The sequence below is a fragment of the Cryptomeria japonica genome, chromosome 3 (assembly GCF_030272615.1).
Source record: "Cryptomeria japonica chromosome 3, Sugi_1.0, whole genome shotgun sequence".
Classification (NCBI taxonomy): Eukaryota; Viridiplantae; Streptophyta; class Pinopsida; order Cupressales; family Cupressaceae; genus Cryptomeria; species Cryptomeria japonica.
The window spans coordinates 116092244-116117498 of NC_081407.1; the positions used below are offsets into that span (position 1 = coordinate 116092244).

The following is a 25255-nucleotide window of genomic DNA, read 5'->3' on the forward strand; positions in this document are numbered from 1 at the left end:
TGTCAGCTGTAGCTTCATACATTTCCTGAGGTCATATTTGCTAAGTGAAAAGGAGTCGATACCAATAATTGTTGTTGGTATCAATGATGAGGTCATATTTGATAATAGTTTTCTGATTGGGTCAAGAGTCGTAGAGTAGTTTTGATTAAAAGGGGTGTGACAAAGAGTGTTGAATATCCAGAGCCTTATGATCATGTTTAGTAGAGTTAAAGTAATATTTACTGCAAACGAGGTGTTGTGTAATTTTTGGTTTTTGGATTAAAGTTTAGAGAAGTGTGCATCAGTGTTCAAAGTTGGTGCTTCATAGAGGGTTGGTGCTCTTTGAGGGTTGGTGCTCACATTTACAATCTGGGTTGGTGCCCAATTTGTTAATGGAAGTTATTGCATACTGTGATTTTTCACCCGAAAGGATTTTCCACGTGAAATCTTGTGTTCTTGTGTTTATGCATTCTCTCTACAGGTTATTTTTTATGGTTTCAATTATTAAAAAGTTAAAATACTGGTCTCAGTATTTTCTGTGTGTTTTTCACATACTCTAGGCTTACTAAAAATCCAACTTAATGAAAATTAATACATTCAAAAAAAACAATACTTCTCCAAGAAGTGTGGAAAGCAACTGAAATGTCAAAACCACATCTAAAAAGAACCAACATATTCAACTTGATCTCCTAAACACAATGCCACTACCTAAAACCCATTCCAAAAAGGCTAGCACTCTCCAAAAATGTTGGAGCTTCAAAATATGTTGGAAAGACTATAAAAAGGGGGTATTACAGTCTCCCCGATTGGATATTGCTACTGCTAGGATATGTTGTTGTCATTGATGTCAACATATTCTTGTGTTTGGTGTTCCAGTGATTGCAGAGAATTGAATTGATTTGGTTTGTTGATGAGGATTTGTGGTTCAATTATAAAGTATCTCTAGTATCTCTACTTCATTCTTTATTGATTCCATGATGCTATGTGGTGATTTGGTTGAGTTGTGGATTCCGATTCGAAGACTATTCTTCTGTTCTGTGGTTGGCAGAGTCTGGCATTTGATCCGTTGTGCTCCGATACGACTATATCTTTGGTTGCGGATTTGGGAGTGTTTTGGATGTTCATGTGTGTCTAAATGTCAGATGGTTCGTGATTTGGTGCTCCGAAAGTCATCTTTCTAGTCTGAATTGTTGTTGATGAGTGTTCTTGAGTGTTAGCGTGTTGATCGATGAAGATTTGATTAAGTGGTGTTGGTGCGGCTATTGCAGATGGTTCTAACATATAAGGCTATAAAAAGCGGGCATTACAATCTCCCTTGTTGGATATTGCTACTGCTAGGATATGTTGTTGTCATTGACGTCAACATATTCCTGTGTTTGGTGTTCCGATGATTGCAGAGAATTGAATTGATTTGGTTTGTTGATGGGGATTTGTCGTTCAATTATAAAGTATCTCTAGTATCTCTACTTCATTCTTTATTGATTCCATGATGCTATGTGGTGATTTGGTCGAGTTGTGGATTCCGGTATGAAGACTGTTCTTTCGTTCAATGGTTGGCAGAGTCTGGCATTTGATCCATTGTGCTCCGGTATGACTATATCTTTGGTTGCGGATTTGGGAGTGTTTTGGATGTTCATGTGTGTCTAAATGTCAGATAGTTCGTGATTTGGTGCTCCGAAAGTCATCTTTCTAGTCCAAATTGCTGCTGATGAATGTTCTTAAGTGTTAGCGTGTTGATTGATGAAGATTTGATTAAGTGGTATTGGTGCGGCTATTGCAGATGGTTCTAATGTACTTGTTGGTGTTTCCTAATCGTGTCCTATTTGTTTTGGTGGTCTGCATTGATCATTGTCCGCGGTATTGGTGATTTTGTTGATCCAGTGATATTCTTCGTGTTATGCGATATTTTTGGTGGTGTAGCGTGTTGCGGTTGATCTTGGCGAAATTTCCGATGGTGATGCGTGTTTGGAGATTTGATTTAGGTCCACGCTATGTCATCTATGGCATTGTATTGGTTCGGTGGTTGATTTATGTATCGTGTGATGTCATTTTGTAATTAAGGGTTGAGGGTTTGGCCAACCTTGTAGTCAAGGTTAATGAATTGTATGAATAGGTGTTATATTCATGCATTTTGGGTGTCGATGTGGTGTCTGCATTATCAGAGAGTGGTGTATGTGTGCATAAGAAAATTTATCCTTCGGTCTGGTGTATTGAGCAAAGATTGTTGCAGAGTAGACAAATGTGCTTAACCAAAATTGTCATCAAGCATTAGCAAATGCTATTTTTGCAGTTCATCTTTGCCGGATTGTAGTCCAAATATCTTTGTAAGGTAGTGAACCTTCCCTGAGGGTTGGAGCCTTCTGGGCTATTGTATTTTAAGCAATGAGCTCTAGGCAATGTGCATGAACGCATGTGCATTCCCCATTGTAATATTTACACATACTACTGCAAAGTATCATCTCATTGTGGGTAAGTTCCCACCGTGGTTTTTCCCTTAACCAGGTTTTCCACGTCAAAATCTTGGTGTTATGTGTGTTGTTGTTATTGTCTTTATCTTTACTCTTGTTGCAGTTGATTGAAATCTAAGATTGTGCTTAAATTGTTTAATCTGATGAAAACTGATTCACCCCCCCCTCTCAGTTTTCCTTCATTGTTGCCAACAATTAGTATCAGAGCTAGATCCTTCGAAAGAAGCTTGACCGCTTGAGGAGATCCGGGATGGCAACTTATGTGTTCAAGAAGGAGAGTCCTAGATTTGATGGAAGCAATTATACTATGTGGAAGAACCAGATGGAAGTTCACCTTAAGTGTCTTGGAGATGAGTATTGGAAGATTACAAAGAATGTCTACAATGTCCCTCAAAATGGACCGGTTACTACTGCTGAAACCAAGGATAAAACATAAAAGCTAAGGAAGCATTGTTGAGTGCCTTGACCGATTCAAAGATGACTAATGTGATGGGTTTGAAGACTACGCATGAGATCTAGAAGAAGTTAGAGACCTTGTATGAAGGAGATGCACAAGTCAAAGTAGCTAAGTTGCAGAGCTTGAAAGGGAAGTATGAAGCATTGAAGATGGGAGAAAATGAAAACATAACATCCTTTATGGCTAAGGTGAATGAGCTTGTAATGAACATCAAAAGTGTCGGGGGAACTGTTGAAGAAGATGAAATTGTTGCTAAAGTGCTAAGATCATTGCCTACTACTTACAAACATAAAGTAGCTGCTATTAATGAAATCCGGAGTGTGACTACTATGACCAGAGACATGTTGGTTGGAAAGCTTGTTGCATTTGAGTTGAGCGAATTTGGAGAATCACATGGTAAATTTGAGATTGCATTCAGAGCTTTTGTATTTGGGAAGCAGAAGTATGATCCGGGAGAGAGTTCATGTTGGGTATCCAAATATGAGAGACAAAGGAGAGAGATGGAAGAGCAAGAAAGAGAATTGGATGAGCTTCAAGCCCTTATTGCTTAGAGATTGCCTAAGGAAGCTGGTAAGTATGATGGAAAGTTACCTTTGAAATGTTTCTCTTGTAATAAGATAGGACATTTTGCTTCTAGATGCCCTAAAAGAATGTCTAGATATGATAAGCATGATAAATTTGAAAGGCATGATAGATCTGACAAGTATGATAGATATGAGAAGCATGATAAGAATGATAAGCCCTATAAGCCTAACAGGAAGTTCAGATATCAGAAGAGATGTTATTATGCTGCTAATGAAGGTGTGACAGATAATGAATCAGAGAATGGGAATTCAGAAGATGAGTTTGTATTTATTGCTATCAAGGAAAATGAATCGATACCAGTGAATCCTACAAGCTGCATTGTTGAGGAGAAAGCTTTGGCTGCTAAGATTGAAGAGAAAGATTAATGGGTGATTGACAGCGGTTGTTCACATCATATGACAGGTGATAAAAGTAAATTTGTGAGTATGGAAAGGTATGATGGCGGTATAGTGAGAATTGGAGATGATAAAGCTTGTGTGATTCGTGGTAGAGGTTCTGTATCTTTTAATGGTAAATACTGATGATATCTTGTATGTTGAAGGTTTGAAGCATAATCTTTTGAGTGTTGGACAAATGGTTGACAAGGGATATGATTTGCAATTCAAGAATAGTAAATGCAAGATCTTAAATGCCTCCAGTGTAGAGATTGCATCAGGAACTAAGACTAAAGGTAATATCTTTCATTTGAATGCTGGTGAGAAAAAATGTTTGATTGCTTAGATTGATAAAAGTTGGTTGTGGCATAGGGGAATATGTCATGTTAATTTTGACAGCATGATAAGTTCTACTCAAGCTATTAGAGATTTGCCTAAGATTGTGAAACCTACTAATCCAGTATGTAAGGAATGTTAGTTGGGAAAGAAAACAAGAACTACATTCAAGAGTAAGTTGTATTCATCTAATGGTTTGTTAGATCTAGTGCATACTGACTTATGTGGTCCTACTAGAGTGAGAAACATGCAGGGTGACAGATATTTCATGCTGCTAATTGATGATTATTCTAGGATGATGTGGGTTACTTTTCTAAGGGAGAAATCAGAAGCGTTGGAGAAATTCAAGATATTCAAAGCTAGAGTGGAGACTAAAACAAGATTGAAGCTTAAGTGTCTGAGATCTGACAGAGGAGAATTTACATCAAGAGAGTTTGATACATTCTGTGAGAGAAATGGAATTAGAAGGCAGTTATCTGCTCCTAGAACCCCTCAGCAGAATGGAGTTGTTGAAAGGAAGAACAAGACCATTTTGGATGATATCAGGACTATGCTAATAGAAGGAAATGTTGCACAAACCTTTTTGAGAGAAGCTATTAGCGTTGTTGTTTACACATTCAACCGGATGCATATAAAAGGTGATTCTGGTAAGACTCCTTATGAGCTATGGTTTGGTCATATTCCTACAATTAGATTGATTTCAGAGTTTTTGGAAGTAAATGTTATATCAAGAGAGATGAGGATATAGGAAAGTTTGATGCAAAATGTAATGAAGGAATCTTCTTCGGATATTCTACTAAGAGCAAGGCCTGTCGGTATTACAACAAGAGACTAAAGAAGATAATAGAAATTGCAAATGTGAAGGTTGATGAATGTCTTGGAAAACTGATCAGAGCATGCAGTTATGATGATGAAGATGTTATTTCTAAGCCTATGTAGACTAAGATCCTAAAGCAAAATGATTCGATGGGGACGAGTAATCCGAATATTGTTGTTGCCGATGAAGAGATTCAAGAGCCTGACAATCAAAATAATCAAAAGACTCCGAGGTATATAAGATTGAATCATTCAGAAAATCAAATTATTGGTGATAAGAATAAAGGTGTGATGACTAGGAGAAGGATTGTTGCTGAAGAGATATTTTGATTTCAAAGATTGAGCCTAAAGATGTTGCAGAAGCATGTAAAGATGAGAATTGGATAAAAGCAATGGAAGAAGAGTTGAATCAGATTGAGAAGAATAACACATTGGAGCTTGTTCCGAGACCTAAAGACAAGAATGTAATTGGTCCTAAATGGGTGTTCCAGAACAAACTGAATGAAGCCGATGAAGTTGTCAGAAACAAAGCAAGATTGGTATGTAAAGGGTGTTCTCAAATGGAAGGAATTGATTATGAGGAGACTTTTGCTCCAGTAGCCATAATTGAAGCTGTTAGACTACGACTTGCATATGTTGCATACAAGAACTTCAAGGTATATAAGATGGATGTCAAGTCAGCGTTTTTGAATGGTGATTTGGAAGAGGAAGTTTACATTGAGCAACCGGATGGATTTTTTTTATCAGATCGAGATATGGTATGCAAATTGAAGAAAGCATTGTCTGGATTGCAGATTACACAAATTGACAAAGGCATTTTCATTTCTCAATCTAAGTATGTGAAGAAATTGTTGAAGAAGTTTGGACTAGATGATGCTAAACCTGTTGGAACTCCTATGGTGACTAGATGCAAGTTGTCTAAGAATGATGAATCTCAGAAAGTTAATCAAACTTTGTATAGATCTATGATTGGTGAATTGATGTACTTAACTCAGACTAGACCGGATATTATGCATGTCGTTTGTCTTTGTGCTAGACTGATCCTAAAGAGACTCATGTTACTGCTATAAAGAGGATTTTCAGATACTTGAAAGGGATTGTTGACTATGGTTTATGGTATCCGAAGAATGATGATTTCCTGTTATGTGCCTATACTGATGTTGATTGGGCAGGTGATGTTGATGACTGGAAGAGCACTACCGATGGAGCTTTCTTTTTGGGAAAGAAGTTGGTTTCATGGTCCGGTAAGAAACAAGATGTTGTATCTCTATCTACTGTTGATGCTGAATACATTGTTGCTGCTAGTAATTGTACTCGAGTAGTTTGGATGAAGCAGATGTTAAAGGATATTAGAGTAATTTATGATGAGCCTACTATTATTTATTGTGATAATTCAAGTGCTATCGATATTTCCAAGAATCCGGTAGTGCATTCTAAAACAAAGCATGTGTCAATTAAGTATCAATTTTTGAGGGAGAAAGTCAGTGATGAAGAAGTCAGATTGGAATATGTATCTACAAAGGATCAGATTGTAGATATTTTCACTAAACCTTTGCCTGCAGATACATTTGTCTATTTGAGAGACAAGTTAGAGGTCTCTACCCCTCTTGATGAGAACTAGATGCATGGAGTTGCATCAATCCATTGGATTTCAGAGCCTTATCCTTTTTATCTGGGTTGATGAGTTGGTGTTGCTCCTCAGCCGGAGTAGTCAGTGTGTGATTTAGATGATCAGCTATGAGTTTATCCTAACGGGGAGATTGTCCTTCTTAGAGGATGAGTTTTGGGGAGAGAAGCATGATTTGTATTTTGTCTTTGGCATTGTTGTCAAAAGGGGAGAGATGCATGTGAAAAAGTGCTTTATCTTTGGAGCTTTGTGTGCATGATCTTAGGGGGAGTTTGTTGGAGATTGTTGGTGTTGATTCATTCCTTTGCATTGACTATTTTTCACATCCATATGTTGCCATCAATGCCAAACGGAGAGATTGTTGAATATTGCTTCTGCTAAGATATGTTGTTGTCATTGATGTCAACATATTGTTATGTTTGGTGTTCCGGTGATTGCAGAGAATTGAATTGATTTGGTTTGCTAATGAGGATTTGTGGTTCAGTTATGAAGTATCTCTAGTATCTCTACTTCAATCTTTATTGGTTCCATGATACTATGTGGTGATTTGGTCAAGTTGTGGATTTCGGTATGAAGATTGTTCTTATGTTCTGTGGTTGGCAGAGTCTGGTATTTGATCTATTGTGCTCCGGTATGACTATATCTTTGGTTGCGGATTTGGGAGTGTTTTGGATGTTCATGTGTGTCTACATTTCAGATGGTTCGTGATTTGGTGCTCCACAAGTCATCTTTCTAGTTCGAATTGCTGTTGATGAGTGTTCTTGAGTGTTAGCGTGTTGATCGATGAAGATTTGATTAAGTGGTGTTGGTGCAGCTATTGCGGATGGTTATAACGTACTTGTTGGTGTTTCCTGATCGTGTCCTATTTGTTTTGGTGGTCCGCATTGATCATTGTGCGTGGTACTGGTGATTTTGTTGATCAGTTGATATTCTTCGTTTTATGCGGTATTTTTGGTGGTATAGCGTGGTGCGGTTGATCTTCGCGAAATTTCCAGTGGTGATGCATGTTTGGAGATTTGATTTAGGTCCATGCTATGTCATCTATGGCATTATATTGGTCTGGTGGTTGATTTATGTATCGTGTGATGTAATTTTGTAATTAAGGGTTGAGGGTTTGGCCGACCTTGTAGTCAAGGTTGATGAATTGTATAAATTGGTGTTATATTCATGCATTTTGGGTGTCGATGTGGTGTCCACATAATCAGAGTGGTGTATGTGCGCATAAGAGAATTTATCCTTCGGTATGGTGTATTGAGTAGAGATTGTTGTAGAGAAGACAAATGTGGTTAATCGGAACTGTCATCAAGCATTAGCAGATGCTATTTTTGCAGTTCATCTTTGCTGGATTGTAGTCTGAATATCTTTGTAAGGTAGTGAACCTTCCTTGAGGGTTGGAGGCTTCTGGGTCATTGTATTTTGAGCAGTGAGCTCTAGGCAGTGTGCCTGAATGCACGTGCATTCCCCATTGTAATATTTACACATACTACGGCAAAATATCATCTCATTATGTAGGTTCCCACCGTGCTTTTTGCCTTAAATGGGTTTTCCACGTCAAAATCTTAGTGTTATGTGTGTTGTTGTTATTGTCTTTATCTTTACTCTTGCTGCAGTTGATTGAAATCTGAGATTGTGCTTAAATTATTTAATCTAGTGAAAACTGATTCACGCCCCCCACCCCTCTCAATTTTCCTTAATTGTTGTTGCCAACATCTCCTACCCAAGATTGCTTGTCTTCAAGCAATCACAACTAAACGACTAATACGTCATTTAACATGCTTATGCCGATATCCATTAATAATCGGAGCAACGTGAAGTAATATAGTTATCCGATAAATGATCGGGCTAAGTCAATTATAATCAACAAATAAATGATCAATATTAACATGCATTTTAGGATGATAACTATTATAGTTATCATATGATAGCATCAATCGATGCTATCATATGATAGATATGATAGTTATAATTCTGGTCTGATCATAGCATGAGTAATATTATCGATTATGCATATAAGATGATTATAACAAGTTCATTTATTTAATCATGAGGTGTATATTTATATTGTAGTTATATCAATAAGGTAGATGATTGAATGAGAGATAAATGAAGTCTCTCATTCAATCATTTATCTTACCGAAGCTACTAAGTTTCAGCACTCCCTCTTAGCTAGGGAAGATAACTAGAGACCTATGAAAATAAGCATCATATTTCTCATAATAAAATGTATTAAACGACTACATAATACAAAGGATCATATCACATATGCTCGTGACATGATGCATCACATAATGAGTGACACATGAATATATCACATCATCTCGTGATATAGATATCACATAACACGCGATATCAATATCATATAACACGTGATACCTTGGATATAAATACTTAAGAATGTTGAAATTCCCTTATATCCAGGTTATGGCATGTGCAATGACATTACGTCACATAATATCTACCATAACATATCATGGCACATCCATGAGTCAGAGTGATATCAAGTCAGCACGATATCAACATTACAAGATCGTCACCTCATAATGTTTAATACAAGTGTTCATAGTCTAAAAGATCGTCACCTTTTAGAATTGTACACAGGGGGTGGAGCCCATAAAGTCATAACACGACAAAAGAAGTTTACACATTAAACATCTCATATATGAGTACAGATTACAAAAATTGATTATAACTCAATCATACCAAGACCTTTCCTGAAGTGTTCAACTTTTACTCTGGCTAGAGGTTTGGTCAGCATGTCTATTGTTTGGTCTCCTATATTGATATATTGTAACTGAATCACATTTCTATCCACCATATCTCTCACATAGTGATAAGGGATCTCAATGTGTTTGGATCTATCATGAAATACAAGGTTTACGGAGAGTTTTATACAACTCTGATTGTCACAATGAATTATAGTAGGCTTCATTGGTCCTCCTAATAATCCCACAAGTAACTTCCGTAGCCATACAGCTTCTCGTGCAGCCATGGAAGTCGCGATATATTCAGCCTCTGTAGAGCTCTAAGCTACTGAAGACTGTTTTCTGCTAATCCAAGATATCATGGCTGAACCCAAGCTGAAGCAATACCCTGAGGTGCTTTTCCTGTCAGTCACACTTCCAACCCAATCTGAATCAGTGAGCCCGTGTAGATTCAAATCAATATTCTCATACTTGAGTCCATAGTTGAGAGTGCCTTGAAGGTATCTCATTATATGTTTTACTGCCATAAGATGAATATCCTTAGGTTCACACATGAATTGACTCAAAGCATTTACTCGATAACAGATATTAGGTCTAGTATTGACTAGATACATTAATGATCCAATCATCTGTCTGTAGAGCGTAGGATCTACTAATGGGGAATTTGTTGTTGCCTCCTTCAATTTATGAAGATTAGTTTCCATGGGAGAAGTCATCGGTCTGCAGTTCATCATGCCAAATCTCTTCAATATGTCTAAGGTGTACTTCCCTTGATTAAGCACAATATTGTCAGAGTTTTGTCAAACTTCCAATCCAAGGAAGTAATGTAGAAGGCCTAAATCCTTCATATCAAACTCCTTCTCAAGGTCTTTCTTACATCGATCAATAAGGTGACCTTCTCCTGTAATCAAAAGATCATCAAAATACAAGATCAATATCAACATATCACCTTTGATTCGTTTGAAGTATAGATTTGGATCTGCATCATTCTTTGAGAATCCCAATCCCATGAGGTAGCTGTCAATTCTTTCATACCAGGCCATAGGGGCTTGTTTCAGTCCATATAGGGCTTTCTTTAATCTCCACACATGAGAGTTTGCATTGTGGATCTCAAACCCTTCTGGCTGCTCTAAGTAGACTTCCTCCTCAATTTTCCCATTCAGGAAAGCAGTCTTTACATCCATCTGATGGACTTTCCATCCTTTGGCTGTTGCAATGGCTAGTACTACTCTGACTGAGGTGTATCTAGCAAATGGAGCGAAAGTCTCATCATAGTCTATTCCCTCCTTTTGTGAGAACCCTCTGGCTACAAATTTGGCTTTATGTTTCTCTATGCTACCATTTGCAGCATGTTTGATTTTGAATAGCTACTTGGATGAAACAACAGATTTTCCTTTTGGTCTAGGAACAATTTCCCAAACATCATTGTTTAAGATGGATTGATATTCCTCTGACATGGCATCTTTCCATACTTGATGTTTAAGTGCTTTTGATACATTAGAAGGTTTTGATTTGGAGAGATCATTCATTAAGGCTACATAGCTAGTGAATCTTTGGGGCCTCTTACTTTCTCTAAAGGTCCCTAAAGGAGCTACGAGATTCCTTGCATCTTCCACTGTTTTGTGAACCCATAGTGATCTTTTCTTAGGGTTTTCTTGGTGTGGAATCTGAATTTCATTCTCATTCTCTTCTGAATACTCCCTCTGAACCTCAGGAACATGATCCTTTTCTAGGTCTGAAGATAGAGCATAAGTTTCTGACTCAATAGAGTATTTGGCCCTTTTGAAGGCTATGTCTTCTTCAAATATTACATCTCTACTGAGTTCAATATTACTATGTCCAGGTACAAATACCCTATAGGCTTTAGAAGTTTCACTACACCCAACTGTTGACGTGTATTTTGTACACGACCAAACACAGAATAAAATACCTAAAGGTACCTTATCCTCTCTTGAGCAAAGTTTCCCAACTGCTGAAGATCTCGCCAAAGGATCAGTCGAGGCAACTCCAAGGTTCTTGTATGTAGGTTCTCTACTTGTGGATAAGCTCTCTGTGGTATGATGTGATTTTGCTGGAATCAAAAGGGGACTTACACTTGATGACTGAACGTCTGATTTGCTTTGAATATTCCTGGAACACAGGATTTCACTAGCCTAGATTTTGAAAAAAGAGAAAAAGGATGAGGGCGAGGAAAGGATCTTATTTTGACACTAAGAATGTAGGAGCAATGAATGACCTTTGATGAAATTCTAACTAAGTCTTGTTTTGACATCCCAGGACCATCTCCACAAGGTTAGTGTGATCTTCGGAGGAAAGCTTTATGATGTTCAGATTATCGCTACAGCCATAGACACCATCAGGCTAATGTTTGTCAATGAAGAAGTGACAGTTGAAGTTAAGCTTAAGCTGAATGATTCCAGTTGACTACACAGGGCAAGTCTGCAATCAACAAACTGCTAGTAGTATGGATATACAAATTTCACCATCAGTCAAACACATTTCTTCCACTCATCTAATAGCATGAAATCAAATCTAAGAAGTATAGAGACCATGCAAATTGTTGAATCGACCCATAGATTTCACCATTTCTTCAATGAAGTTTTACAAGTCTTTTACAACAACATCTTGGCAACAATCTTTGCCTTCTCTTTCTATTCTACTCTAATTGCTATTCTATCAACTGACTATTCACTATTAGCTAATTATTCACCTTCTAACTACTGACTAACTATTAGCCTTTACAAATGAGGAGCCAGGGCTTATATAGTGCCCACAATACAATTCAATGGCTTAGATCAATTTGAGATCAATGGCCGAGATTTTACAATGAAAACCCTAATTAAGGTTTGTTACAACAAACTTAATTCTGACCAATGAAATAATTGCATTATTTGGACACATGTCTTCTCTGGAATATTCGACCAATGGATAGCCAAGGTAGGTACATCGAAGTTAGTGCCATCTTTTGATGAGTCAGGTACATTGAATCTGGACATGCTGAAGTGGACCAACCCGACTAGAGGAGTGATGACTGGGATGCCACCTTGTCTGACACTTGGTTGATGCTCAATTTGGTGATGCTGAGAAGCTAACTTTAATTAACTCTTCTGAAACTATCTGCTTCTCCAATGGACCCTTGCTTTGATCCTCTTTTGTCTTTGATGTGCAGAATGGATGGTGTACCTTCCTTAAAATGCTAGGCTGGAAAAAGTCGTCCCTGTCGATGCTGGGCTAGAGGAGGTCGTCCTTGATGATGCTGGACCGGAGGAGGTCATCCTTGATGATGTCTGCTCTTCTTTCATCTGCAAAACAAATCAAGAGATGATTAAGGACACATAATGAATTCATTTCAACATAGCATTTCCTACCTTAAATCATCAACAAGAAGATATCAAAATGAAGTTTTCTTAAGATTCTTTCCAAGGATAGGCTCCATAAGAATTTCACCCTGGACCCTTTGGAAGGGTCAAGAGCGAATTTTGCATTCCTGGCTCAAATTCTTCTCACCTTGTGATCATACTTGCTTAGATACATGCCCAAGGACGTCCTCATTCTCAACCAACACCAAGCTTGATGTAAATTTGGGGCAAAAATGGAGGTTTTAAGAATTTCGCTTTGGACCCTTTGGAAGGGTCAGGAGCGAAATTCAAGTTTTAGGTCTTAATTCCTCATCTCCTTCACTTCAATTCATCCTACAGGGCAAAGAAACATCATTTCAACCTCAACTATGCCTTAGGACTCAAAGTCTTGACTTGACACAAGGACAAAATAGGGATTTTGATGAATTTCGCTCTGGACCCTTTGGAAGGGTCAGGAGCGAAATTCCAATTTTAGCTCAAAATTCACATTTTTGAAGGTGAAACATCTTTCCAAGGCATTCTAAATAGCTTCTCTCACCCTAGTATAGGCCTGACTTAGCACAAAATTTGGAGAAAAGGATGGTTTTAGTGTTTTTTGCTCTGGACCCTTTGGAAGGGTCAAAAGCGAATTTCTTGCTTGTAGTTCACTTCTTCATCATTTCAACTTCAATCCACCTCACAAGGCAAGGAAACACTTCTCTTCTTTCATCCAACCTAAGTTTAACTTGATTTTGCAAGGCAAAATAGGTGATTGAAGGATTTTCGCCCTGGACCCTTTGGAAGGGTCTGGAGCGAATTTCCTCCTCTGGCCTAAAATCATCATTTCTAGAGACAACAATCAACTCAAGGGCAATCTTAAGGGCATATTTCACCTTGGTCTGGGCATGGTTTAGCATAAATTTGAAAAGAATAGGTAGATTTGGGGATTTTCGCTCTGGACCCTTTGGAAGGGTCAGGAGCGAAAATCTTGTTTTAGGGCTATTTCTCCATCCTTTCAACTTCAAATTACCTCGAAGACTTAGAACACCTTGCCTCACTCCTCTCTAGGTCATAAAATCAAAATCTTGACTTGATTTGCAAGGAAAAAAAAGGGTGATCTTAGGAATTTCGCTCTGGACCCTTTGGAAGGGTCAGGAGCGAAATTCATGTTTTGGCTTCAAAATTTGCATTCTTGGCGACCCAAATCCACTCTAAGGCAATCCAAATGACTTCTATCACCCTTGTCCAAGTTTGACTTTGCTCAAATTTTGGAAGAAAAGATGGTTTTTAGGATTTTCGCTCTGGACCCTATGGTTTTTAGGATTTTCGCTTTGGACCCTTTGGAAGGGTCACGGGCGAAAATCACTTTTTAGGCTCAATTCCTTCATCTTAAATGGTTTCTAGCAACTTCAAGTCACTCTCAGGGGCAACTTCTCCTTGATTTTACCTTAGTCAACACTTGATCTAGCACAAAATTGATAGCAAAGAGAGGTTTTGAGAAAATTCGCTCTGGACCCTTTGGAAGGGTCAGGAGCGAAAATCTCATTCTTGACCAAAAATCATCATTCCTTCAACTTGAAAATTCTTTGCAAGGTAGAATCTCATCCTTCATCGCCCTAGGAACAAGGTTTTAAGCCCAAGAAAGGTCAAAAAGGTAGGCTTGTAAGAAATTTCACTCTAGACCCTTTGGAAGGGTCAAGAGCGAAATTTCTTTTCCTGGCTACAATCCTTCATTTTCATAGCTACCAAACACTCTCAAAGGCTAGATCATGTTCATTCTCCTTCTCATCATGCCTTGGACATCAAATTTTAACCAAACAAGGAAAGAAATGCATCTTAGGAAGATTTTCACTCTGGACCCTTTGGAAGGGTCAGGAGCGAAAATCTTGACTTAGGCTAGATTCTTCATTTCTCCCATTCAAAACAACCTCAAGAGAAAGACAAGCTACTTCACTTCCATCCACGCCATAAAAAACCAAGGACTTGACCTCCTTCAACGCAAAAATAAGAGCTTTTAGGAATTTTGCTCTGGACCCTTTGGAAGGATCAGGAGCAAAATTTCCTTTTTGGTCCAAAATCCTTCACATTTCAATGCTTTCAAACATTTCAAAGGCAACAAGATGTCCAGCCTTCCTTTCAAGATTTCCTGCAAATCAAAATTTAGTCAAACTTAGGAGGAAATGAGCTTTAAGAAGATTTTCGCTCTGGACCCTTTGGAAGTGTCAGGAGCGAAAATCTCATTCTAGGCTAGATTACTCACTTTTCAAACTTCAAACCACTTCAAGAAGCAAACTTAGATCATTTTCCACCTAAGGAAGAAGGTTTCAAGTCCATTCAAGGCAACAAATGAGGTTTATGATGAATTTCGCTCTGGACCCTTTGGAAGGGTCAGGAGCGAAATTCTCCTTTAGGCCAAAATCTTGTTCTTCAAAATCAATCAATTACATCTCAAGGCAAGAACATACCACTTCATCCTCAAACATGCCTTAGAAAGCAACACTTAGCCAAAATTGGGAAGGAAATGTGGGCTACAAAGATTTTCGCTCTGGACCCTTTGGAAGGGTCAAGAGCGAAAATCATGATTTGAGCTTGATTCTTGACCTTTTCAACTCCAAATCTCTTTGAGAGGCAAACATAGACCCTTCTTCACGCATCCCCATCAAGATCCTGACTTTAGCCAAGGAAAAATGAGAGCTTTCAAGAATTTCGCTCTGGACCCTTTGGAAGGGTTAGGAGCGAAATTCATCCTCTTGACTAAAATCCTTCATTTCATCCATCATCAATCACTCCCTAGGGCTAGAAAGTATCAATTTGCCCTTACTATGCCTAAAAAAGCTATAATCCTGGCCTCGACAAGTGAGAATTTGATGCTTAAGGAGATTTTCGCTCTGGACCCTTTGGAAGGGTCAGGAGCGAAATCCCTATTCTTGGCTAGTTTCTCACCTTGGTTTGTCTCATTCTCCTCCAAATTAGATCAAATCAACTTCCTTGTTTCATTATCAAAATATTCCATCACCCAACTGGGTCCAGGCAAGGTCAAACTAGGTTTTAAGGTCAAAGGAAGGCAAAAGGGGAAGATTTCGCTCTGGACCCTTTGGAAGGGTCAGGAGTGAAATCCTCATTTGAGGCTAGCTTTCATCATCTTGAGGTCCAAAAATTCCTCTTCAAGGCAAATATGCACCAAAACCTACCAAACCATGCCTTAGAAGCTCCTAACTTGGTCAAGCTAAGAAGCACAATAGAGGAAATATGAATTTCGCTCTGGACCCTTTGGAAGGGTCGGGAGCGAAATTCACCTTTTGAACCAATTTCTCACATATTTTCTCCTCCTCACACCTTGGACAAACTTTATTAGGCCTCCTTTCCTCATGATCATGCAAATTTCTCCTTTAGGTTGACATATAGCTCCAGTTTTTGTGGAAAATAGGGTTTTACATGAATTTCACTCTGGACCCTTTGGAAGGGTCAAGGGCGAAATTCACCTTTCTAGGCTCAATTCACCTTCAAACTGGCATGACTTTGTCCTAGGCTATATCTTTGATTTATTCCTTCCATTCCTTAGCCAAATTTGCTCAGCCACTCACTGAGATCCTCAAACTCAAATGGGACAACACCAGCAAAACCAAGCCTAAGGAAGACCTTGAAAAACACCCTTAACTTGGAGCATCAACTAACTCACCCTAGCTCAAGCAGAGCTTGCTATCCAGTGATCCTCCTGACAGCACTCACCATGCAAAAGCTAACAAACTAAACCCTAAAAGACCCAGAAAACAAACCCTAGAGAGCAAAAAGCAGGGGTCCCCATTTGCAATGGGGCGATGTGTGAATACGCACAACACCAACAAAGATTCCTTTTCTTCCAGAAGGTTCCAGTTTTGTTCTTTCCTTTTTAGGTATATGAATATAAACAGGGCATCCGAATATCCTAAACTGAGTGATATCAGGTTTTATACCTGTGAAAACTTCTTCAGGGGTTTTATCTTCAATGTGGGAGTGAGGGCATCTATTTTGTATGTATACAGCAATGTTGGAGGCTTTTGCCCAAAGATGAGTTTCTAACTTTTGGTCAAGAATCATGGCTTTGGTTGCCTCTACAATGGTTCTATTTTTCCTCTCAGCAACCCCATTTTGTTGGGGGTTGTAGGCGACAGTGAACTCCCTCTTAATCCCAACATCTTTACAAAATTCTCTAAAGATGTCTGAGGTGTATTCCCTCCCATTATCAGTCCTTAAGATTTTTATTTTCCTTTCGGAAGAGTTTTTAGAGAGATTTGAATTCCTTAAATCTCTTGAGAATCTCTTCTGATTCTTTACGTTTAAGAAAATAGATCCAGGTCTTCCTGGAGAAGTCATCAATGAATATTACATAGTAAAGGAACCCCCCTAATGATGGTACAGACATTGGCCCACATAGGTCAGAGTGAACTAGCTCTAAAACATTTCTTGTTTTTCTAGAACTATTCTGAAAGGAACTCTTAGTATTTTTGCCTAGGGCACACCCCTTACATGTACCAGAATGGTATTGTTTTAACTTAGGCAAACCAATTACTAATTTTTCCATTGAACATAAAGCACGAAAGTTTAAATGACCTAATCTCTATGCCAAATTTCATTTGAATCTGTAATCTCATGAAGTAGGGCTAGGTTAGATTCAGTACATACCTTGTATAAATAGCCTTTTCCATGTCCTAGGGTTGTAGCCTTCTTGATGGAAGAGTTTTGTGGCCATACTAGAGCTTTACCATTCATGAATGTTATTCTGTACCCATCATCTTCAAGTGCAGATATGGAGATTAAGTTCCTCTTGACCCCAGGAACGAATAGGACTCTAGTGAATTGAAGAGATACCTGTCTTCAGCTTAATGGTGCAGGTACCAACACCTTCCACCGGATGTGCAGAGTCATCACCAATGGTTACTTCCTCGTCGATTTCTTCTACCATGGAATCTAGTAATTCTCTATACCCAGTGATGTGTCTTGAAGACCCACTGTCAATGATCCAGGTGTTAGATTTATTGGATACTTGACTGGAGAGAGCAGAGTAGAATACATGCTTCTCGGAGTCATATTCTTCCCTTTTAACTTTTGCAAGTGTAGCTTCTTGTTTGATTCTATCTAGACATCTTGCTGCATAGTGTCCATATTGATCACACCTAAAGCACTGAATGTGAGAGTTGTCGCTTTTAGACGACTTTTTGTCATGTCGGTTCTTTCTCTTCTTGAAGTGTTTCTTCTTGTTTTTCTTGTTGGAGTTGGTATTTAAAACATGGAGATCTCCATCTATATTCTTTTGTTTGATCCCCTTCTTATTTAGCCTTGACTCCTCTTGAAGACAACCTGCTCTTCGCCTATCAAATTTTAGATATTTAGCTCTTGCATTGATGCCCTGGACGAATGTCTCCCATGTACTAGGCAACCCATCTAGAGCAATGAGCATTAGCTCTTTGCTATGGATCTCATATCCAAGCGTTGCCAGTTCATCCCTTAGGGCTGATATCCGCATAAAGTATGCATTGATTGACTCCCCTTTGTTCATACTTATATGATTTATTTCCCTTTTTAGAGCCAGGGTTCTACTTGCATTATTTATCTCAAATGCACTTTCGAGTGATTTGAACATATGATAGGCAGTTTCATGTTTTGTTATTATTGGCATGATGTGATTTCTTACTCCATCGACTATGATCTTCATAGCTTTTTCATTTCCCTCGATCCATGTTGATTTGTCAGGTTCGTCCTTTGGTTCTTTAGATTCAACTTTAAAAAATGATTCAACCTTGTTTTCTTTTAGAATCATTTTAATTCTGAACTTCCATGCTGAGAAATTGTCACCTCCTTCAAGTCTGTCCTCAAATCTGATAGCATTATCCATGGGAAATATGATGTTTATATCTTCGGTTTGAACTTCTCAATTTTTAATGCCTCAAGTTCGATCAGCATGGCTCTGATACCATGTAAATGATATTCAAATTTATGTTCAAGTCCTGAAGTTATATATATTATTATTTTTCTAACTGATATTTTCTGTTTCTTAGGTCACAGGTTGCTGAAGATAACATTAATTATTTCGATGCATCTTCAGCACTTCATTTGCATATACTTATAGTCTATGCTTCACCGATCAAGGCATGCCTTGATCGGTCATGTCTTTTAGACATGCCCAATCAAGACATGTCTTGATCGGTGCATAGGCACCACTTCAGTTAATATAATCACATTAACATGTGTTATGCCGATAACTATCGGTCACGTCATTTCTCCTTTATCGTGTGTTAAACCGATATTTATCGGTCACGTCATTTAACATGCTTATGTCGATAACCATTAATAATCGAGGCAACGTGAAGTAATATAGTTATCCGATAAATGATCAGGATAAGTCAATTATAATCAACAAATAAATGATCGGTATTAACATGCATTTTAGGATGATAACTATTATAGTTATTGTATGATAGCATCAATCGATGCTATCATATGATAGCTATGATAGTTATAATTCTGGTCTGATCACAGCATGAGTAATATTATCGATTATGCATATATGATTATAACAAGTTCATTTATTTAATCATGAGGCCTATATTTATATTGTAGTTATATCGATAAGGTAGATGATTGAATGAGAGATAAATGAAGTCTCTCATTTAATCATTTATAATCATGTACTTTTCTTCTTTGTGGATGCACCTGAAAAATTCAACTTCATCAGCATCTTCAGTGATGACCACATTCTGTTGTGCTTTCTAAAATTTCATTTCATATATGCTTTCAATTGAGGTATGTCTTTCGTATTCGGGTCTAAAATTGTTGGAATGCTTATCCTCCTTTGTTGTTATGCCAAAAAGATCAACACTACCATTTGTTTTCAACCTCCTTGTGTCATTGTAAAAACTACTTTTGTAAGGATGCTCTCTTTCGAGCAACTTCAAAAATCCATTCTTCTTGGATACTAATACTATCGTTATTGCACATGGCTCAAACCTTTGATTATCGAACCTTTGCATAATAACTCTTAAACTTGTTTCTTCACTTCCTCATTCTCTATTGGTGTCATCTATATGCTACCTTGTTTCCTAAGCTTGCTCCAAGAATTAAATCTATATGATAACTAATACTCCTTATGGGTGATCACCCATCTAGCAACTCCTTTGAAAGAATGTTAACATAATCTTCTATTAATCTCTTCACTTCTAGTGGAGCATCATCCTCTTATATTGTTGTCCTAACTTCTACCAGCTCAAGAATAATAGCATAGCACATTCATTTCTCCTTTATCTCTTTTAAAAACTGTTTTTTTGGAAACCAAACACACCTTTGAATTGCCATCCACTTCCTCTCCCTTATCCTTCACTAGGCTCAATGTATATTTCTTCCCATCTTTTACAATGGTGTAAGTGTTCATCTTGCCCTCATGTACCCCTCTTATCATATTGTCATGGCATGCCCAACAAGACATGACAAGCAACCATTAAACATAATCACATCCTTTATGAACCAATTTGAAAATCTACTGCACATTATTCACTTATAAGCAATTGATCCTGCTTTGGCAACCATGAGACCTTGCATGGCTTGGGATGTTTTATCCTCTTTAGTTTGAGCTTCTCCACCATTTTCTTGAACACCAAGTTGTATGTGCTTCCTCTATCAACAAATTTGCGACATTTTTCTTCAAGCGTGCATATGGTCCTAAATGCATTCTTCCTCTGTATGAGCTCATGCTATTCCTTCTCTAACTTTAGTAACAATCCATTCATTCATGTGACTCTCCTTAACCCAATTCTTTTGTATGTCAAGGTGAAGCTACACTCTCCTCATCAACTTGGGCAATGAGGATTCTTGCCTCATTTTTCCACAATTCTATTGCAATTATGGGCATTCAAAGGCTTTACAACCAACCTCCTACATCTATAACAAATTAACAATTGAATCCTCTACCTCTTCCTCTTCCATAAAATCCTCTTACTCGAGGAATTTTCCCTTGCTCATGTATCTGGATTGAAAATCTCATTTTGAGAAGTTCTAGATTCCTTCTTATTTGTATGTTGTATTCTACCATCACTAAATTGCCCTCTTCCTCTTGACCTAATCTATTGCATTTTTGCCGATTTTTCTTCTACCCTTAAAGCACATTGATATTCCTCCTCCACTAATCTTACTTGGATCATGTTGAACTCATTTCAAACTAACATTGAAAGCCCACTGTGTATCCTACAATCTTGTACTCATCATCTCTTGAATATTGAGCCTATAGCAATCCACTATGTCAACTTTGGCATTCATCTCCCTCTATTTCAAATTTTGTGATTGTTTTAATAAATTCAACTAGTAGTTTGCTGATGAGAATTTTGTCTTCAAATTTGCAAACGTTCAATCCCACAATCGAAACCTCTTTTCCTTTCCTTTATACATCTCCACATAATTCTACCACAAGGATGCATAACTTTTCAACTTCGTACTGACAAACTTTACCCTCTTCAAATCTTCTATTGATTCAAAATAAAAATACATTTCTATTTCTGAAATCTGGTCTATGAACTCCTGACAAATCAAGCTACCATTATAAAATGGAGTATCCATCCACAGTCTATTCCCTACATTTGCACATAGCTCTCATGTAATATATAGCCAAGGATTTTTTTTTTTGTTTTGAAAATAGTTTTTTGCCACCCAGGTTAACTGAACATGCTTGCTGATGATCTGATGTTTTTTTTTTCTATTATTTCGAAGCTTATACATAGTATTGGAAAATCTATTAAAACATTACAAACTTGCTATATTCAAAGTGAATGACATTACAATGCATAACAAACATTAACACGCCAAAATACCTCTCATCTGCAGTCTGAAAGATCATCACAGATCTGATACAGGACATAGTTTGATGCTCAGTCATCAACAGCAATACATAGTGTCTTCCTTTGGCAGAAATTAGACCTTTAAGGGCAGCAATAGGAAGAAGCTTTTCCAAACATATTAAGACCCCTCCAAATCTGCTCAGAACTCTATGACAGCACTTTAACACAAGAATACCACTTATTTGGAACCAAATAATGCTTAGAAAACTTCCAGATGAGACTGGTGTAGCTGACTGGGTGCTATCTTGCACAGGGACGGCTAGCTAGTCATTCATAAACACCTTCCAACTCCAAACTACCTTAAAAGCACCTGCTATCATCTTAACCAGTCCAAAAGCCTCAGAAAGAGTGATTAGCAATCCCTAAATCTCACCAATAAAACCCTTGGCACAAGACACAATGCAACCCACACTTGTATGGCTTGCCTGGGGTGTAATTAATTCTTGGAAAATTCATTACCATCAGCAAGCACTCCAAATATGCATGGAAAAGGGTCGCCCAGCTGTAGAAAATGGTTTAAAACAATATCCAGAAGCTAAAGACTGATGCCCTAGAAGATATCAGCCAAAATGACAGTCGACCTGGTAGCTGGAAGTGTACAGCCAAGCCTGAGAAATCACCCAAAACTTGCAAAATTCATCAAATCACTGAAAAACAACAAGCACACCAAAGTCCCAAAATCTGAATCAAAATACCATAAAAATATTCATCCTTGCAAACCCCAAATCATTAAAAACTCAAGCAAATCAAATGTATTTTCTGAGCAAAATCATTGAACCAGCTAGGGTGGGTCTCTCACCACCGAAACCTGCAAGATTGAAGAGGATTTTCATCCTCAACAATAACTAGCAGAACCCAAGATCTCATTCCAACAGCATCTCTGTATTTGTGCAAACTCTCAACGGAGAAATAGAGGCAAAGCTCCAATATATAGAGCTTGGAGGGAAAAATTAGGGCATTTCAAATTTTTAAATATTGTATTCCCTTGAAAAGGCTCCCATAAAAACCTTTATAAAACATCTTTTGTCCCCCACAGTGTAGGCATCCAAGTTAGGGATACAACCGTCTAATTTATGGAATATTTAACACAAGTTAAATATTGAAAAGTAAATTTTAAAACACTTAAGTGAAAAGATTAAAAATAATATCCATCACCTTAATGAAAAAATCGCCAAGGCACTAAAGATGAAACCAATTCACACCGAAGCAGAACTGAAGTTGAATCAAATGCCAAACACCAAAAATAGCACTTACTAAAATAGCATATACTAAAAACAGCAATGCTGTCAAAAACCATTGAAATTGTAAACCTGATCTCTCCACAGAACAATAAGTCCCCTAACCATCACCGAATAGCCTACAGGAACACAAGAATAGGCTAACAAAAAACAACGTTGACTAGGTGCCGGAAGGGTACATCACATCTCAAGAATAGCTCAGCATGTAGACATCTATTCCTCTTCGTACTTCATCTTCATTCACATCTTCAACATGCACACCTCCCAATCTATGTTGCCTCTACTACTCCCAATCTAACCACCAGTTCTTTTAGCATTTTTACCACATACACATTTCTTTGGCCTCTTGGTCTTCCTCTATGAACCATGTCTTCCACCTCACCTCTCTCCAATCACAAATTCCTCACACTTGTAGCAAATTTCTCAAAGCTTTCCAAGAATAAATCCTTCAAACACTTCAGCAACCCAATGAGCCAACCAGCACTGCAAGCAAGGCTCAAGAGCCCAATAAAAGGTAGTAATAGGCCCACAAATAGAACCAATCTATAAATGTAGTATGGAATAGGCAATAACTCAGAAATTACAAATTCAAAATCAAATAACACTTGCCTACAAGAATGCAGCCCATGTAGCTCAACAACAAGATGTTACAAATAACTCAGATTTTTTGTTTTCAAAGCCTCTATCTACTCATCACAATCACACATTTTTGCAATGACCCTTTGTTAGAATACAAGGCACAATCCACTACAAATAGTGAGTGAATGAAGTAAAGCATTTGTTAGAATACTGCAACAAGTGGTAATACCATGGTCAAGAATGGGAAAATAAAGTGAAATGCTTACCAAAGATGGCAATGAATGGTAATTGTCGGTCAAAGATTGCAAGTGAATGATTATCCATGACTTAATCTAAGTCATCTAGCATAAAAGGATGCAAGCCAATCATTTGAGCGCCAACAAACAAGTCAAAGATGTCTAAAATGCTACATAGGTGGATGTAGCCATATGTATTCTAGCTTGGAATGAGTAGAGTTACATTACACAAGCCTCAAGATAAAGCAAAGGTCGTGTCCAAGAGGCAGACCCAACATAAGAAAATAATGATCCCAGCCAACAAAAAACCACTACAAATAAGGGTGTGGACCACGGCAACAAAGCAAAAAAATCCAGCAAAAAGTTTGAACTAGGAAATGCTTAAAAATTAGAACAAAAAACCAAAATTGAACAGCCACCATTTTTTATGACGTAGGATCATGGGTGACCTGAATACTCCCACATCACCAAACACATAAGCCTTGTTTGAGTCCACTAAGTCGTCTCTTCAATCAGCATATAAATTTCTTCTTTCCTAGTGCAACAAAACCTACAAAATGCTCTATATAGTTATACTCACACAGAGCAGCATTAAGAAATGTATTTTTCACATCCATCTGATGCACAACCCAATCAATTCTAACAACAATTCTAACACCATTCATCTTTGCAACAAGGGCAGTCTCCTCATAGTCAATACCTTCCTTGTGGTAACAACCCTTAGCAATGAGTTGTCTCCTAATCTTACCATTAAAGGTATAATTGACCTTGTAAACCCACTTATACCTCATAATATTTCTCCCAAGAAATCAAGGCATTGATTCCCAAGTTCCATTCTTCATGACGGAATTATAATTTTCCTTCATTGGCTCCTGCCACTCAACAATTCCAACAGACTCCTCATATGACATAGGATCAATGGCTTCCATATCTCTAGCAATGACCGTCACAATCATTCTCCATTGATTTATTTCTTCTATGGATCTCCATGGAAAAGGAACAATTATAAGAATCAGTTGCATCAAATAAGTATTGGTTAATAATATGGTAAAGGTGAAATTATTATGGTGGCAAATGAAATCAAGTGGATATGGAACAAGGTTGGGATCTACATGGATGGTTGGATGACAGGACTGTCATGCCCCGTCTGCTTACAACCCTTAACCGCTTCAACAAACAAATCAAAGAAACACCAATAACCAGAAAATTAGTTCGAACCAGAACAATACAAAGGATCGATTGGCTATAATTTATAAAGGATGATAACATTCATGGTTGTGAGTATAACACTTAATGAAATGCTTCATCTCCTAAATGGCAGCAGGTATGGACAGGTACATTACAAAGGAAGTGAGTATATTGACAAAGCAGCACTCCCTTAACAGCAATTATAAGAAACGGTTTGTTTGATTAAAGAAACATCTAATTACAAGTGACTTATGTTAAACCAAAAACAGCGATTAAACCTTGAGGAGATGCGACTTTGTAACAGTATTTTATTAACCAATGATAAGGTGTGATTACACCCAAAACACAAAAGCCAATTGTTAAGGTATGGGTGTCAAGGAGTAATCCCATAACATGTAAGGTTTAGTCAGCAAGAGGCAACAGTCATCATTGAAAGAGACATCACTTTGAGGACAAACTATGGGGGAGACA

The 25255-nt window shown here is 37.8% G+C and overlaps 1 protein-coding gene across 1 annotated transcript in view; it reads right to left on the bottom strand.

Moving 5' to 3' along the window:
- Positions 1–25255, bottom strand: part of LOC131064919 (HVA22-like protein k) — a 145968-nt gene that overhangs the window by 37490 nt on the left and 83223 nt on the right. The window lies entirely within an intron of this gene.